The sequence below is a fragment of the Phalacrocorax carbo genome, chromosome 15 (assembly GCF_963921805.1).
Source record: "Phalacrocorax carbo chromosome 15, bPhaCar2.1, whole genome shotgun sequence".
In the NCBI taxonomy this organism is placed as follows: domain Eukaryota; kingdom Metazoa; phylum Chordata; class Aves; order Suliformes; family Phalacrocoracidae; genus Phalacrocorax; species Phalacrocorax carbo.
This window is the reverse complement of record NC_087527.1, coordinates 12,217,076-12,236,151: the sequence shown is the minus strand read 5'-3', so window position 1 is coordinate 12,236,151 and position 19,076 is coordinate 12,217,076. Positions and strand designations below refer to the sequence as shown.

Sequence of the window (19,076 nt, the reverse complement as noted above, 5' to 3'; positions counted from 1 at the left end):
TAAGTGCCAATCATCAGATACACGCAACTTTTTTCATAGTAGGTCTTGAAGTTGAGTGCAACTAAGTGATGGCACAGGCGGGCTTCCAGCAGGCAAGGGGAGGAGAGGGAAAGGACACCGGCAGACCTTGCAGTGTGCCACTGTGAAGCCATAATGACAAGTGCATGATGAGCACAGGGATACGAAACGAGCCCGGTCTCTGCTCTGTTTTAAATATAAAAGGTAAGTTTATCAGCAGCTGGAATCGCAGGACCAGGTGATCACTGCAGGGATATTTAGTCCTTGTCATCAGTTCCCTACTCGGCCCACTGATAAATGTGAAGGATAAAACCAGAGTGAGCTCCTGCCAGCTCGCTGCGTTGAGAGCTTGGCATTAATATGTACATTTTTTCAGGGAACTTTGCATATAGTTGAGCTGTCCAGTTTGTTCACATTGTCTGAAAACCTCTAGGGGAGGGCGCAGCTGCTCCGGGTGCCCGCCGTGTAGGCCAGGGTATGCTTATGCAGGGGGCTTGTGTATTAGCATAAGTGAGGCACTAACGACTGAGCATGTCTGGCACACCATCAACATTAAATACGTGAGTGTTGCTGGGTTTTGGCCATGAGATCTTTATAAAAGAGCAAGTGTATCTGTGAAATGCCAGAGAAGATCTGACAGGTTGCACTGTCATATCATTTGCATGCCCTCTAAAGAAGTGAAACATTCACGTATCCACCCAGCTCTTGAACTTGCAATTCCTGAAGAGCCTCACTGTAAAAGTTGCTCCACTTATCTCATTCCTGAGAGTTCCTTAAGCTTAAGGAAAAAAGTCACCTTAGCATCCTGCTAAAGAGTAAGGAAAATGTCTCTCATCTTTCATGTAGGTGTATGCGAGGGACTCGGATCCCTCTAACATAGTTCACAAATGTGGGCATTCGTAGCCAAGCTAAAAAGTACCAGCCTCGTGAAATGCACTTTCCTTGCAAGCTTTCGTCCTTCCCTCTGAGCTGTGCGTGTAAAGGTAAGTGCCGAAGAGTAGCTGGTGCTGTGGCAGTACTTCTGGAAGCATTGCTTTTGGGAAAACAGTGTGCCTCCCCTGGGCTGATGTGTGTGCTCTGATCCTGAGCTTACTTAAACATGAGTGAGTCAAGAAAAGAGGAGTCAGTGCCTCAGGTTTGTTGTAAAAATTGATTGGTCTTAGGCTTCTGGCTGTGTATTTGTGTGATTTGTGGCAGAACAGGAGATGGTCCAGGACTAAGGCTCCATCACCTGCCTTGTTCAAATAAATAACAATAACTGAACGTAAAACTTTGCTTTCCACTCCCCTATACCATGTGTGCTATTTTCAAGAGAAGATCTTCTATTTTAGAAGGTTCATTTCTACCAGCTCATATGTGAGTAATAGGAGCTACTCTTTTAGGGAGTAGTGAAGATGTAACACATCTCTGAGCACTGCAGGAGCATTGGAAGCCGCTACTTGACTATTCTGTTGCATGGTTTCATAAATGTTTCTTTGGAGGTGGGAATATCTGTCTTTGAAAGGAGATGCAGGTGTCTCCAGGGGCCTGCAGAGCTTGGTGCAAATCCTGGTGTTTAAAAATCCCTCTCTTATGCCTCTGACTTTAAAACCTGTAACGAATTAGATAGTCACAAGAGTAGTCACCCCTTCTTTGTGGTGTAATCCTGATTTCCATAGAGAGATTTTCAGCATGAACTAGCAGAAATAGATATCCTCTTCTGATCATTTGGGATCTCAGCACAAAAGTCCTTCTAGTGTCCTTGAGAATCCCAGCACTGCTATGTGAATCTGGAAGATTTTGCTGACTAATTAGACCATTTTTCAATTAAAAGGCCAAATCCAGATTCAAAGACTTCCTCATGGCTTCATCTGTGTTCCTCTTTGTGTCTTTGTTTCCTGCATCCAGAACGCATGCGTGGAACTGCTCAGCTTCTTCCAGCCCGTGCTGGGAGACACAAGCTGCTGACTGGTACGATCCTTCCATTAAGTGTCCAGAATTCGTCATAGTTTTTAAACAGGAGTTTGCTGGAAGAGGTCCAGCTACTGAGTACACAAACCCACACCTGCTCATTCCTGTAGCTTCTGTACCCTGGTGTCTTCCCATGAAATACAGGGCTTCTTGATCAGTTATGCAACTTTGGTTTTAACATCATCAATTCCTAAACACTGAGAACATGCAAGCCGTGTCCACACAGCAGGGTAGTATACTTTCAGATGGAGTCTCTTTCCCATAATCTGGCTAGTATTTCTTCTTGGTTGTTTGAAGATAGCTCAGATATCAAAGTTCAGGACTCAACTCGATTTAACAGTAAACAGATACATGGTATGAGTGCTTGTCAGGAGGGAAAGAGCGTGGAAGCGTTTGGAAGATCAAAGCAGCATGACTTCCATCAGAGTCAGTGGGGAGCAAGCAGCTAAAATCTTACAAAATGCTTTCAAATTATTCTCCACCTTCAATTCCCCATCCTCACTGAAACCAGCTCCTGAAATGTTTTATTGAAAGTGTTCCTCTTGTCATTTCTTTGAAAGTGAAAGGAAGCTCAGAGGAGCTCTAGGCTCAGGTTAGCAGCAAGATCAACTGCTTTTCACTTGAAGGCCAAATGGCACCTTGACTCCGCTGCCATGTAACCCCATTAGCTGCAATAGAGCTGACAGGTTGAGAGCTAGAGCGCAATTTGGCCTTCTCTTTGGTTATGGTGAGAAAAGCTGATGTTTTTCTAATCTTATACTGACCCTGAGCATGTCTTAAGAACTGTCTTTGCTTTGATGACTGTTAGCCCCAAGCACATCGTAGCCTAAATCCTATATATATGTGGCCTGATGTCTTCTGCATTGTAAGAGCTGTAGACACGAGAGACATTTGCTCTTACTATGTTTATTGCTGTCTCTTTTAGTACATTTATATTATGATAGCACCTACGTCTCCCCACAGCACCAAGTCTCAATGACCAGAACTGCAGTTCCCTATCAGAGGCTGTCCTGTGACAATCCAAACAGCTATGAATAAAACATCAATGAATGAATGAAATGAGCAGAAAACAAAACCTTTTATGAGGTCAAATGGCAGAGACGAAATAGAAACTGCGTCTCTTCAGTCCTCACCTGGACTTCTATCTATTCCATGAGTGTGGTTTTTGTTCCATAAATTTCTCTAGAATATGCCTGTGAGAGGAAATAGTTTCTGGCCTGGCTTTCCTATTTATGTGAAGTGTAGCTATTTTCATGGTTTGGTGGATTATTCTCAAGCCGTAGAGTAATGAAGCGTTATTTCTAGCCCCAGACAGCATTTGCAGAGAGCATTCCCCCGCACATTGTGACCATGCGGAAGCTACGTAAATATTGCGTTCCTTCATTTGCACAATGAGGATAATATCTATACTGTATAAATATGTATTTATACGAAAAAATGCACACACCGACACACATTTATGTCATAAACACTGGGACTTCACTATGATGTGCTTTACAAATTGCTGGGAGATTTTTTGGCAAAATGCTGAGACACTGTTAAATAATAGGAATACTCTGAATGTAAAATGTTCATCATCATCACCACTTTTGTTATTATTTTATTAGACTGCACAAAGAAAGAGACACGGAAATGAAACGGTATTGATCCCATAGTAATTTAACTGGTCCTAAATCAGGCCTTTGTTTAGGTGTATGAGGAAAACAGGATGGCTATGCTCCCATCTTTTTAATATGTTTTCTCCCTGAATTTCCTTGATTTAATGAAATGCAATCAATTATCAGGCAACAGTTTGTCTGGCACATCAGAACACTTCACAAAGTAACCTAAATTATCACTGTTATTGCTATAAATACAGGTGAGAATAATATATTTAGCATTTTATCACATCTTATAAGGAGAGAAGAAAGTACGAGATAACGTTTACTTTGTGCACTGCAAACTTAATTGTATTCTAGCAACCTAAATTATGTTGCTACAAAGGCTTCGGTTCCCTCCAGGGCATCAGAAAGGGAGCTGAACACTGCAGGCTGCTTTTGCCTCCTGTCTAGAAGTTCAGAAGGGCTTTACGTAGTGGCTTTCACACGGGTTGCCTTCTTCTGTCTGTTAGTGTGCAAAACATTTTTTCCAGTACAACAGGGCATGCTTTTGTTTCTGTGACAGTATTGAATCTGAGGAACAAAGATTAAATACTTGTTTCCCTTTTTAACCAGAAACCCCACATTTCTTGTAGATAATATGCATGAACTACAGACTGGAGAAGCTGTACGTTATGTATCTGAATATATGGCTTAAAAATTGCTGAAATCTTCAAACTGACCTAAAAGGAACAATATGTCCAGCTATGGAGAACATTCCTGACAGTTACTTGACTAAGAAGATCTTAAAAATGACTGCAGATGGTAATTCTGCTGTCTTCTAGTCCTCAACAATCCCTAGAGTTGGAGGGTTTCTGATCCTCTCTACTTCAGCTCCCTTTCTTCACCGCAGTCACCAGGCCAATCTTTCCCCATCCTGTACTTAATTGTTTTTATCCAACTTTGTACTTTGCTCTTACCTTTCTCAAATTGCAGCTATTTATTTCAAACAATTTTCTACACTATCAAGATCATTTTGAATTCTAATCCTGTTCTCTAAAGTACTTACAACCCCTCCCAACTTGGCATCATCTGCAAATTTAATGAAATTAATTAAATGAAAATTAAATGAAAGACTCCCTTTGACTTCAAGGGGCATTGGAGTAAACTCAAACTGTCTTACATCTTTAAGAAGCGGTTCAAGTGAAATACACTTATTGCTTTACAGGCCATTTTTGTAAGGGAGAAAGACAGATGCATGCTGAATAATTCAGGGTCATTGCTGCTGACTGAGAGAGATTTAACTAATTTGTCAAAATAATGACCTTTGTTCACAGTGGGGAGCAAGTGGTTTTGGATTATTCCTGTCCCCAGAGAGATGCTGGAGGGGCCTGGGTTTAGCTCAGCACCACTGCAAGGGGGTTGTTTAGAGATGTGAAATGAAAGGTAAGCATTAGTAACAGAAGCGTTTGCAGAGGCATGTTAGAATGATGATGATATTTTCCTTTAAGCCTGATGGAAACAGCGCTGCTACCCAGTCTGTGGAATACTTGGGAATGCCAGGATCATTCCCACCCTGTTCCTAGCTTTGGTCTTGTGTAGATGTGCACGTGCACGCCTGCACACCCCCCCACCTTGATTCGTGGCTGTTTCCCCATTAAAAGGAAACCAATAGGCATTGAGAGCTTGACATCTTCCTTAAACGAGTGCAAAGAGAAGATGTACCTAGCAGAGGGGGAAAGGATAGACAGCCCCGCCTGGAGCTTGGTTGATAACAAGCAAGCTGCAGAGAGGAGTTTGTTAAAAACAAGCGTACCAGGCAGCGAGGCCCCCAGCCATGCCAATCTGCTGCAACTCACGCAAGCACGGCCACCGTCTGACCTCCGTGTGTCACAGCTTGCCAATGCGAGGGGTGACGAGCTCGCAGCCATGTGCCATTTTGCAATCCAGCATGGAAACTCATTTATTTTCAGTTGCCCAGAAATAGGCGCTGGGGAAAGAGAAGGTCGTGTTAGTGGGCCAAGTGAGGACAGAAATCCCCTCATTGCTCAGCATCCTAGCCCAAAACTCCAATGGGGAAGGATGCTCTCTCCCATTCCAATACAAACTTTGCAGTCACTTTTACACAGTGAGCGTTGTTTGGAAAACTTTCTGTGGCATTTCAGCCTGTCCATGTTGGCCGATGCCAGCTTTCAGCTGGCACTTGTGTATCATGGCTGCTGCTCTGCTGTTGGAGCACAGTCCTGCTTATATATGCTTCTCTGCAAGTGATTTTTGGCTTAAAAAGTCATAGATCTCTGTGACAAATTTTTCATGCTTTGCTGTTGCATTATTTTTCTCCAGTCACTGCAAGGTGTTGGCCAACTTTCCAGAGCCTGGCATGCATGCATGAGTGTATGTATATTGCAACAGATTTTTCCCTGTTTCCTCTAAGTGGTAGTGTTGGATATCTGAGTACTTGCCAGAGGAACAGAACTAGACTTTGCCTGTGCAAACTCAGAAAAAGGACTGAATCTTTAAGACTCTTTGAAGTCATCCTATTACCAAGATGGAAATTTCTTTGTCCTTGTAGCTCTAATTTCTAAAGCCTACCATTGCTAAACATATATAATCTCCTTTTCCCTGGGTTGGAGTGACTGAAATGCAGTACCTTTGCTCAGGGTGGTGTCTAAGTTACACAAGTAATTTCAGCAACATTTGGTCATTGTTCTATTAAGCACCAGACGAGAGAAGGCTTAACTCAAGGAGTTGCCTGCAGACCTGTGCTTGGGGGACACTGAGGTCTGAGAGCATTAAAGAGCTCAAAATCTTCTCCTTTCATCTTGGCATCCTCTTCTCACTGCGGGGTCTTTTCATTCACTTCTCCAGTGTGCCACTCTCCTCCTTTAAGTCTGTGGAGGTCTGATCTCATACTTGGCTTAGGTCAGACAGGTTCTCAGTGGTGTCCCTAATTAAAATTTATGTATAACCCATTACTCTCTGGAAAGAAATTAGAAGAGCAGGCCACTTCTTGTTTGAGGGCAGAAGTGCTGGCCCTTTAGGGTAGGATCAAAGCTTACCAGAGTCAAAGAAAAGTCTGAGGTTTGGATGAAATCCTTGGGCAGAAATATTATATCCTTAATGCTCCTAACATTAAGGTTGTCCTATGAAGTAGAAAGTGCTATTGTCTCCACTTAATGCGTGGAAAATGACTCTACTGAAAACTGGATCGTTGAACATCCAATCCAGTTTGTGCTGGAGGACTAGAGACATGACATGCCTGTGACCCCTGTGGGGTGCCATGGCCTATGGCACAGAGGTGCCCAGGCTAGTGAGTCTACCCAATGCTGTACTCTGTGGAGGAAGGTGTGGACCTAATTTATGTGGGCACAGCACGATGCAAGCATTGCTTTCATGCCCAGCTGGTTAGATCTGTTGTAACCCCCGCTGGCTCACCCAGCCGGAGGATTGGCGTGTCCGTAGTCAGCCCAGGTGCACCTTGCACGTGTGTTTGGGAATGCTTGGCCGAGGAGGCAACTTAACTGGGTCTTCCTGATTCCATGTGACTGCCTTCATCACTCTCCAGTCTTCCCTCCTTTATGGCTGTTTTTATCAAGAACACAGGCCAAACTTTATAATCCGTTTGCAAAAGTCAAAGTGTCATTTCTGAGTCTTCAGTAACCACCTGTCGCTGCAGCACGAGCAACATAATTAGAACTGACAATCCCTGTCTAGAGATTTCTTGGAAGCTGGAAAAATGAGAATGTTGTCAAAAAAAAATAGCAATGCTTCCAGTCTGCAATGCAGTGATGGAGATGAAAGATGAGTGATTCCAAGGAGGCAGAGAATGTATCAGCCCAGTGCCTTTTTCTAGTGGGTTTAGAAGTCCAAAACAGTCCACAAGGATTTAGGTTTCTCTTATAGCCTTATTTTATGCTGGCTTCTCTATTTCTCTCTCTTTACTGGACCAAACGAACAGCAAGGATCCTAGCAGTCATGCTTAAAGCCACATAAGGGTGGTAATTTCTTTTGCATCAGTTGATGCAAAAGAATTTTTATATTTTATTCTTTTTTTTTTTTTTTTTTACAAAATTTCCATAAAATGATGAAAACCCTTTAAAGAGCTTATTTTTCTAACAGAGGAAAAATAAGTTTAATTGGAGGCAGTGTTGAATCATACTGTGTTCTCAGTTCTGCATAACAGATACAAATCTCAGAATATGATACGAGTTTTTTGTCAGTGGACGGTGACTTCAGTGGCCTTTAGTGCTCTCATTTCAGGGCAGAGACTAGTCAGCTGGAGAGGTAGGGATTTCTCCTCAGGGGTTGTTTAAAAGATCTATTTCTAACAACTGTCATCTTGGCTGACACTTTGAGAGTTGAGCTAGGGACCTCCTGAGTTAGGAGCTCAATCTGAAATAGGGGAGCCGACTCGCATAGCTTGCCTAGCCGTGGGATCTTACACTGTCTGTGCAGCAGGGCGTGCGGAGGAGCTGCAATGCACGCTACTCAGCACATCATGCATGCTTCACTTCCATCCCACCTACGCCCTCAAAGCAGCATATATGTAATAGTCTTTTGAATTTGCTCGTGAAATAGAGCTCTCCTTTGCACTTGTACAATATATCAAAAATGACCTGGTAAGGATAGATGAGAAATGACTAGAAGTGTGTCTCAGGGTAATGAAGAGAAAAATAGGAGTTCTTTAGAAAGACAGACTTGTTAACATAATTGCAATATATATGATGGCAGTGCCAAAAAAAGAAAACTCAACATAGCCAATGAAAATACTGTACTATGCAAATATTGCAGAGAGTCAGAGTCCAATCCCTACATCCGCCTACGCAATTATACTGCATGGGTATCGCCCAAAAAGAAAAAAGGTACCACGGCTAGTGAAGCCACGAGAAGCCATGAGAGTGGCAGCAGCATGTGTGCCAGCAGCAAAAGCGTGGTGCTCCCAGAGGTAGTGGGGTCGAGGGAACTCCTGTGTGCGAGGCCAGCGTCTGCCCCGATTTTGAGTAACAGGCTACTGCAGCAGGAGAGCCCTGCGATTTTGGGATTCATTTCTTGGCTGGGTCACAAATGTTCTATGAAGCCTTAGGCATGTGATCTGATCTCTGTGTGACTCAGCCCTTTGTCTCAAACAGTAAATAAAAGTATTTTCCTGCCTTGGTTAAATGTCATCAGAGCTTTATGAAGGGAACATCACCAGCTGGTATCGGGGGTCTCATCCCCTCTCTGACTATAAAGTGCTGTTACAATATGTTAATGAAACATTTTTAGGAGGAAGAAGTGTTTGGCTTTGGTGATTATCAAAGGGGAGTGATCTCCACATTGCAGAAACCGTGCCTCACTGAGGAGCGGCCTGTCGCAGGGCCGCAGCAAACCAAGCTGTGGGACCCTCGGTGGTGGATGCCCGGCGCGCTCACCCCAAAGAGGGAGGGAGAGTTCAGAGAGGCGTTCATTTGGGACTAACCAGCGACTCGAGCGTGTATGAAAGAGCAGTTTCCCCACTTAGGAAAGACTTAGTAAACAGCCAGTGGTACAGTCCGGTTGTGCTACCAGCACATCTCCACCGTAGGAGACAGGGACGAGCCTTAGTCTCTGTGGGAGGACAAGCCCACAGTAAGAAGGGACACCGTGGGAGGCTGCGCTGTCCCTGGGTGGCCCAGGTGAGAAACCTCTTTTTCATGCAGGGAAATCTCTTCTTAAAAGGACATTTCACTTTTGTATAGACCAACCAGCATTCGAGTAAAATATTTCTTTCAGTATTGATCTTCCAGTCGTATGTTTGTTGTTCGAGCAGACAACTGAGAACGACACGCATACTTTCTGTAGTCAGCATATGAGGGCACAAAGCACATACCTGGTAAATTCATCCGAATATAGATTTATTGCTCAATATAGCACAAAGCAGTGAAAAATCAATAAGTATTATGGTAGCCAATAGAAATATTTTTGTCCATTTGTGAGTGAAAGAAATACAGTGGGAAAAATGTGATGCCTTTAGCTGAATTGCATGCTGGATCACCTGCAGAACAGAAAAGAGTTGGCAGAGATTTTGGTTTCCTATAAACAAAGGAAGTATGAAGTATCCTGGATATGACAATTAGATGCTTTGCACACCTAATTTTACTATTGTGATAATTATAGACAAAATCAAAGTTACTGACTGGAGGTGAGTGCTGCTGGTCACTAAGTTTCACAGTCCGGGTCTGAAATCAATGTGTCAGTGTGCGGTTGGGAGCGCTCCAGCCCCAGCGTGCTGGGAGAGCCAGGCAGCGGTGGGACTGCTCTGCACAGGCACTGCCGGTGCTCCTTCGCCTGACCTTTTTGCATTTGGGGAGATTTGGCATCGCCCAAAGCCCTTCACCTGCCCTGGGAGAATATAGGAGTTCTCTGAAATGCTCTGCCTTCCTGTATATTCAGTCAGATCCGTACTGCCCGCCGTTCTGCCCGCCGTCTTCTCAGCTGCTCCCGAAGTGGGGGGGTCTCACGTGCAGCAGGAGCAGCCCTCAGAACAGGCTGTTTCGGGCTGTGTGCACCTCCATTACCTTCCCCTCCCCAGCACTGACTGGGTCTGACAAATCTAGAAGACTGACCGTCCCCTTTACAGCACAGTTTTGTTTCACTGTTTAGTCCATCCAATTTGTCACATTCTTCATCGGCTCTGCTTCACCTGGAAGCCAGGTATTTATTACCTGGAGGCGAACGAGCAGCCTGTGTGTCTCTTGTCTTGAGCATGAAGCTAACTTGTTCTCTTGCCATTATTCCTCTTTAAGCTTTACTGGAAGGAGGGGAGAAATGCCATCCTCAGTTTAGTAATAAAAAGCTTGGGGTATTGTTTATCGGTAATTTTTCTCCCACTTTACTTGGATGACTGCAGTGAGTGATACAGAGTGCATGTGGTTTGCAGATCAAGAGAGAACTAGGAAGATGTAACTTAATTAACATAGGCAAGAAAGTGTTGTCACATTCATTACAAACAATCGTGGCTTCTAAAATCTAGAGCATGAGGTGGTGGGCTGAGTCCAGCAGCTCTCTGGTTAGTTGTCAGACAGCACTTGCCTGTCTAAAGCTCCCCTACGTGACAGTGCTGACATTCCCATGTCCTGCTGATTTAGAGGAGCAGACACCAACGCTGTCTCATTCTTTTGCTTATCCCTTGCTGGCAGGATCGCCGCTTGCTGAATATCAGGAGCAGCAGGTGGGCAGGAAGTCGCCACCTTCCTTTTCCAGCTGGAAAGCAGGAACTGCAGCCTAGCCAACAGCAAATGAGGGATGGCCATAGCAGCAAAAGGAGTGGAGAACAGCAGGAGTGAATGAAGCCATTTGATTTCTCTTGGCATTGCCTGCTTGCCAGGGACACAGTTTCACCCTACGCCACGTCCCGCAGAACTGTACCGTGCCCTCGGTGTGGTTGCGATCGGCTGCTGGTGCGGGCGGAAAAAGTGGAGGACTGTTGTCTAACTACAGATAAATGTTAAGCAACAGAAAGATGTACTTGTGTAACCCTAGCACCTCAGCTCCTCCTTGTTTCTTACAGGTTAAGCTTTGCAAAATCCCTGTAAAACACGGGGACGGTATCCTCATTTTACAAATACATCAAAGGGAGATTAAAGCCCAGATTCTTAAAGAGATTTAACCACCAAGCTCCCCTTGAGTTCAGTAGGAGTTAACACTTCAATATCCTTGAGAGTATGGATCTCAGTAAATTACACAGTCATCTAATAAGTGATGTGATGGAGTTGGAATTAATCCCAGACTTTCAGAAAGGTTGTTCTGTGCCTTACGTTCATTCCTGCAAATGAGAATGGCACTATTCATTGCTCAAAAGGTACTCCAGTTTTCATGTGATTGGATTTTAATTGAGCAGAGTTTCATTGTGATGGCTTTGTTTTGATTTGTGGCCCCAGTTGATTACGGCTTATTGGGGAAAATTTGGCAGAATATATTCTGTCAGAATTTGTAGTTCTGTAAAACAGCTTCATGAAATTGTGCTAATTTCCCTGGAATTTCATCTCTGACAGAACAAGGAAGAAAAGGATGATAGCAGGTTCCCATTGTGTCAAAGAACCATCTTGTTTTGACATTTCCAAAATGAAATGTTTTGATTTTTCATTTTAAAATAACTTTTTCCTTGATGTTACGGTATTTTTACATAATTTTAATCATTTGAAATTGAAATGAAACTGAATTTCATGACCCAAAAATGAAACCAAACGTAGGTGTCTTAAAAGCCCTCCCAAAATGAAGCACCCATCCTCCAGGCAGCTCTACTGCCAGTGCCGTGGGAAAGGGGCCGCTGGGCACCGGGAGCACCTCACCCTCGGGTGGCTCCTGGCTGGCCTGAGCACAGCGGCTGAGGGAGGACGAAGGCGATGCTCTGCACGGGCTGCAGGTAGCCCTTCGGCAGGTACCGAATCACGGGCGAGGATGGTGTGTGCAGGGGCTTCGCAATGTGTCCACAAATGGCTGCGCGTCACCTGCTCTTCTCCCACTCCATCCTTGAAAAATGTATAGATTCTGTGAAATTCACTGCGTGGAGATTAATTTGACTGTTCTTAGTAGCGGAAGTGGTGCAAAAGCAACACTGAGGGGAAAAGTCCACCAAAATCCTATACGTCAAATCTTGATTTAAAAAACCAAAAGGTGATTCCTGAGGAGAGACTTTTAATGAGGGGATTTTTCAGTTGGTTACACCGACGCACGGCAAACATTGTGTCAGATCCATAACGCTCACAAAGGAAGTATTAAAGCTGCAGCTAGAATTGGGCGCTTGCCCAGAATCGGAAGTTCTTTTAAAAGGTACCATTGCGTGTTTCACCCAGGTATATTTTGCTGAGGACAATATATTGATGTTTGCCACAAAGCTAGAGAACAAACTAAAAAATTTCTTATAAATTAATTGGTATCAGAGTTTTCTTAATCATTATTATGCTCTATAATGTGCTTCAGGTGGAGTAGTGCAGTAAAAAACGTTTTTTCATTTGCGCAGGTCTCTGGTAATATCTGTTTATTGCTGAACTTCCTCTGGAGCAGTGCTGGGTGTGCTTCCATCATGGCACGGTGGAGATGCCTGGCAGGAAACGATGTTCTTAAGACCCGTAGGAACTAAGGAAGATGTTTGCCTCTGGGTAAAAAAGCAGATATAGTTGTGAATGGCAGTATTTTTGGTGTCATGTTGTGATAGGAAAACCACTGCAGAAAAGTGTGGGCACTTTGAAGGTGCGGACCTTCAGAGTTCAAAGCACCCTCTGGTTTTTCTGAATCTGCAGAGTTTGGATGTGTCCCTTGACACCTCCTCTAAAAAAGGCACAACTTTACTGCACAGAGCGGAGAACCAGATGTAAAGGAATGACAAGGTATGAAGCCTTGTGAATGCAGCAACTTTGAAAGGGTATTTTCAGATTTTGCCAGCTATTGCAATACCTGCAGTCAAAATTCAAAACTCACAGTCACAATTCAAAATATTTAAAATGAATAAGACCTTATGCAGTGTAAATCCCCCCAAATGGGGAAAGCTGTCACAGTGATGCTAGATTTAAAATCGGTCTGGAATCCAGTCACTGAGGTTCAAGCCAAGGTTTGGCAGGGGTAGAGCAGCCAGGCTTGGGACGTTAACCCTGCTGCACGTGAGGCTGGCTGAGGAACAGGAAGAGCGTCCCTGAACTTGATGTGATACCCATTTGCCACTACTGTTTCTTTCTGGCATCAAAAAAACCTTTCTCTTCTCTGCAACACAGGAGGTGCTTTAATTATTCCTCAAGAGCAGCTGTTCAGTGGTTGTTCCTAATTCCAGTGGCATCCAGGGTGGTTAACAGATCTGCTGCTGCCGTCAGATCTGAGGACAGTCATTTCTTACCCTCGGGGTCCTCACAGAATGCCAGACTAGGACAGGTCCCTTCTCTAGACATATAGTGGGCTTAGGGCTGATCTACCCCCTGTGCTCCTTTTTCATTATAGTCATTTATCTCTGCCCTGCATAACTTCAGGCTGGATTCACTTATCACAGTAACGAATCTCACTCCAATACCACGGATTAAGTGCAGGTGATTAAAGGTGACTCCGCCTCCCCTGAGTCGTTTATAAGTGACTTATAGAGCTAATAATGGCCTCATCCTTTTGTACATTGGTACACAGCTTGTGTTCTGGAGTCTTTTATAGCTCAAATGAGCTGCTTTTGCTTATTTATTTCCCTCCTCATTCATTTTTAATGGTTATAAGAGACTCCCCCATTCTTCTTCTGACAGCAATGATTTAGGCAGGACTCATTAACATAACTTACGTTACTAAATATCACCATTTATGCTGGCAGACCAAAGAAAATGTGTGCAGTGGTAAATCAGAAGAGATCCCGTGAGCTTGCCACGGTGGCAGAGCTGGGCTCGAAGTGTATATTACAAACAGAGAGTGCTTGTGTGGGGGAAGGATCACTTACAGAAGCATGGATCAGGGTCAGTGTCCCAGAGTGTTTCCAAAATACAAATTTTATGTGGAAATACCAGAGACTTACTTTCCCAGTTGGCCACCCTTGAAATGTCTAAACCAGAACTGCTCTAGGTACATCTTATTTTCAAAGACTTATTAGCTGTGACTTTGCAAGACTTCCAACAGAATTACTGTAGCAGAAAAGCAGTTTCCTGTGAGGGTTTTACCATTATCCCATGGGAATTCAATAATGATAATGAGGTGGGGAAAGACTGCTACAGCTACTTCTGAGAGCTAGCAGTGAAATGCCGGGTGCCCCTTCTGGCAGTTATGATGTACGTTCCCCTTTCCCTGCCTCCCATTAGCTCTTTGGATTCTATTCAGCCCAAACCTAGCACAGACTTTATGGGACCAAAGGAACTGTCAGCCACACAAATCTGTATCCACCAAAGACAGCTTCTGCAAAAGGCTAATGGGAGAAGTGGTAAAATCCTTTTATGAAAGGCATGGGAACAATTTTCACTGGAGAACTGGATGCAGGAGGCCAGTGTGGTAGGGATCACGCGTGATCTGTGAGGGGCCTTATTGCTTCTTTCCATGTTTTTCCCAGGCTGGCTGAGGTCCTGCTGCTACGAGGCTTCAAAGGGCTTAGTGTTTTCTTCCACAGAGAGTCTTGCAAACTGTGAAATAAAATAAGAGAAATGAACAAAAACTGATTTCCCTTGTTTGTGATCACACCTGAACAGCACAGAGAATATGGGGTGTGTTGAAGGAGAGTGCTGACTTTTCAAAGAACACAAACGGGCTTTTTAAGTAAACACAAAAAAAGAAGTGCCTTGGACCAGCAATATCTCCCTCCTTTTCTGGTCAGTATTTGTTTGCCAAGGAACGAGCAGCATCACTTTCACAGTTGCAAGGCTACCCTTTGGGCACAGTTTTGGGGTACCCAATGTACAGAGCTGCACATGGGGCTGAGGAACGCATATTTACAGCGAGGACTCTGTGGTAGGAAGCAGCAGCGACTTAACTCCATTCCTATTTCTGACAACAGGACTGGGGGTTTGAATTAAATGCAATGCTGAGCACACTTGAAATATTCCACTCTGCGCATTTTGTAGCGCTGATGATGGAACTCGACATCCAGCTTGCCAGAAGCCACGTGTTTGGTGTGTACATGGCGCACTTAGAAATCTAATTCCTAATTCTGTGCTGTACTGTCAATAAGGGACCTCTGACCTCTGCTGCCCTGGCGCACGGAGATTAGATACGTGAGTGTGACTCAGAGGAAGCTGTCTTAGCTGCTCGCTGATGTAAGGAAAAGAGGTGGAGCTGCAGGAGCCAAACGGAACCCAAAGCACTTTTATAACCTACCAAGTTCATGCCCAAAAAAGCCCTTCAAACCCCAGTTCCCTCAAGAGATAAAAGTCTCCTGTATTGAGAGAATTTCTGGAGCATCTTGTGAGCACTAAGTACAGCCTCCCTTAATTAACGGAAGGCAGCTCAGCGTAGTTGTGTGAAAAGCTCCTGTGACACAAAGCCCAGAAAGGCTTTAGGATGGGAGCACAGCACCAGAAGGGTTTAATGGCATTATAATGTTCTTGAATTGCGGTGGCCACAACACAGAGAGACGTATTCCAGAAGTACATTAGCAGTAAAAGAAAGTCTACACTTTCTCTCTTGAGCCCTTGTCACCTTTACTGAAAACTGGAGTTGCCATGCCTGAGGTATCAAAACTCAAAGGCAGGAGGAAAGGAAAAGGAGATGTGGGTGGGAGTCCCCAGATTTTGGAAAGATAACAAATTGGTTTTCCCCTCAAATCGCCCACCTTGTTCCAGCCCCTTGGTATTTCCCATTGCATTTTATAATGTGTTTAATAGTTTCCTGAAATCTCTCTGTTTTGGGACGAAGCTTTTGCAACCTCATCATGCCCGTAGTAACTAACTGTCAGGAAGCTGTTTGCTGATTTAGTACAGACCCTCTCTTTCGTTTGCACACTCATGCACACGTCTCCCAGGGTATGTGCAGTCGCTCCATTCATGTGTTTAATAAACTTGAACCACAGCCATTTCTGTTATGTGTGGCGAGGCGTGTAAAGCAAGAACTGTAGTACAGGAAGGAGGGTTGGTAGTTAAAGGCTGTTTATATGAATTAATGCTAAAGAAAAGGAGCTGCTTGACAGACTGAAGAATGGAAACCCATTACGGATTGAAAAGGAGGCATGCAGGTTCAGAAAAGGCGGCAGCAGCAGAAGCCTCTCTGTGCTGCCCCCATCACCATTAACGTGGAGAAGCCATGCGAGGAGGGACCCGGTCGCTGCCTCCGCCTGTGGCAGCCACGGGGACCGCCCAGAGGCTGCCAGCTGCTGAGCTGCGTTTGACCGGTCTTTGCTCTTAAGCACGTTTGTCCTGCAGAGGCTCAGCTGAGTCCCATCAAACTCATTTCACAAAATATTTACTCATTTCCAACAAACTGCTTAGAAAACTCAATCTCAAAAGAGACCAAGCAGCTCAATTTTTCTTCTTTCTTTATATTTTTTAGTCTTTCTCTTGTGCTGGAAGATGAATGGTTCGGATGTGCCTGCAGTAACAGGGGCATGGCTAATCTGCCTTTCTATTGATGACCTGTTTCTGAATGTCCTGGCCTGATTTATGAAAATGCACTGTACTTTGCACCATGTTTTGATGCTGCTCTGTTAGGACTGCTTGCAAGCTGCAACAGAACAGTGATGCTTATTCATTCAAACAGTGAAGGGCTGACTGGGAACTGAATGAGCTCATAGTTGTTGCCATCTTCACTTACAGAAAGTGAAACAGGAGAAAGCAGGTATCCTAAGCCTACTCATTCTTTTCCTGACCGTCAGTTTGTTTTATAAATCGTAATCTTGAAAGCACAAGGTCATGGTATTTATTTAATCATTCATATAGTAGGCTTTTATGGATGGATTCTTATTTTAACTCTCCTTTCTGTAATAACCCAGGATAAAGTTGGAATTGAGGTTTGTTTGCCTGCCAAATTTTCTTTCTCTTGCTATTGCTTGAGCATTAACGAATTTAAAATCTGGAAGTCTGATTCCAGTCCCTTACTAGCATATTTCAGTGGTTACCTCTATTGCCTGGGAGAGTCTCAGCCTTGTTCTAGCTCCTGTGTGCTGAGCTGTTCTTCACACACACACAGACCAATAAAAGCCACAGCAAAATCCCACCTGTGCTATGCAGGCGTGCTTTAAAAGCGACTGCTCAGTCAGGGAAACCTTATCCCGGTGTAAGGATGTCTGGCAGGTGCCCTGCTAGAAGCTGCAACCGCGGAGCAGAGGACATGCAGGGGGAGGCAGGAGGGGTCTGCTGGGGAGCAGGGCTCCAGGGGCTCAGCGCTCTGCTCTGCACAAGAGACCGTGATGGTTTGGAAGCATCCCTCCACTATGATTTCTGTGCTGCAAGTTTACCCGTTACCTTAAATCACTAGGAAATGGTTTCAGTCCTAGGTTGATCATCCATTCAGACATTTAATTGGCTAATGTGTTAATTAGCTAAGATTCACGAATATGAGGTGTCGGTAGATGGAAGCAGAGTTGGTGAGGAAGTCACACTGAAACCTATTACCTGGCCCCACGCCCTACCGAAGAAAATCCTGTCTTCAGGCGGTTGAGTTCACTTGTACACGTGGTCCAGCCTGCAGAGCACAAAGGCAAGCGAAGGACCTCGGGGCAATCAGCTCCCAGGCAGAATGTTTTCCTTGGTGGCCTTGGGGCCACCTTATCTTCAGCTTTGATCTGTTGCCTCAGGTGGAAATCAGCACTTTGAGAGACTGCCCAGTTTTTCTTCTCGCTGGCATCCCAGGGAAAAGAGGAAAGGCAAAAAGCAGACAGAGCTCATCAGCACATAGAAGAGTTGTCTGGGTTGAGAACAGCGCTTAAAATACAGAAAGGCAACAGGTGTAAGTGCAGTACCAGCAAGGAACAGATGAATTCTACTTATGGAGGCAAGGTACCCCACGGGGTGGGAGAAGGAGCACATGTACCGGCACATGCCTGAATGCCTTCTGCCTTCCCGCCTGTCGGCCTGGCTATTAGATGTTGCAGGTTGTAGGTACGATGTAGTTCTTGCCCTGAAAATAATTACACTTACACTAGTGAGCCTTCTGCAAGGATGCAAGAACGACACCTCTCTTGCTGCTGCCCAGACGTTCCACTCCCAGAAGGGGAACGTGCTTATGCCTCCAGCCTTCCTTGTAGCCATTTCTGCAGGCTTACGTGAACCTTCTCCCAGGGCTTTGCAGGGTCTCCTCTTCCTCAGCTTAGGCCACCCTGGATCAGCGTTATGATGAAGCGAGTGCTGTATCAGTGACGCAGGCCCCAGCCAGAGCCAGGACTCGTCTGTGCCCAGCTGCCTGCCGTGAGGGCCTTCCCGTGCATTGCACACTCCCGTGCTTGGAGGCTTTCTTGACAGCGACTAGGTTTTCTTGCTGTGCAGCACAATGAGATTGGAGCCTGACAGGAGCCGTTAAGAGCTAGTGTAAAACATGCTAACATGAGAATATCCCGAAAAGCATAATTCTGCCTGTAAATAAACTCCTTATTTTCCTGCTGAAACCAATGGCAACTATAAGATTTTGACCTTAAAAAGACATTGCTTGCAAGACAGGCTTTGTAAGAGTCATGATAACCTTTCCTGATACGTTACCTAGGCTCAGACAAGCAAGGGTGGAAATGGATTTACTATGGATCTGTCTGTAAGTGGGGGTTGTTGTTGTTTAAAGATAATAATATTAGGAATGCAAATTATCCTACAAAAGCTGGTGATATTTAAATGCGATTTAAATTCATTTAGCATTTAAACAGGAAAGTAGAAAATGGCATTAAATTCAGATGAGGATGAGGCTATGCATTCTGGAGTCAGAAATATAAAAGACGTTTACAGAATGGAATAGAAGGTCTGGCTGATAATGGATTGTGAAAGGAGTTCAGGGTTTTAATAGATCATTCCTTCAGATCATCAGTATGGTAAAGTGGTAGTTAATAAATTATTTGACATGTACGTTTACTCATATATTTTAACCAGCTGTAATGAACAGGTCCTGTCAGCTCACCTAGATCCCTGCAATAGCTGCTGAATCGCTTGA

At 44.4% G+C, this 19,076-nt stretch overlaps 1 protein-coding gene across 1 annotated transcript in view; it reads left to right on the top strand.

Moving 5' to 3' along the window:
* The window catches only part of TMEM132D (transmembrane protein 132D), a 274,171-nt gene that overhangs the window by 245,026 nt on the left and 10,069 nt on the right, over positions 1-19,076 (top strand). The window lies entirely within an intron of this gene.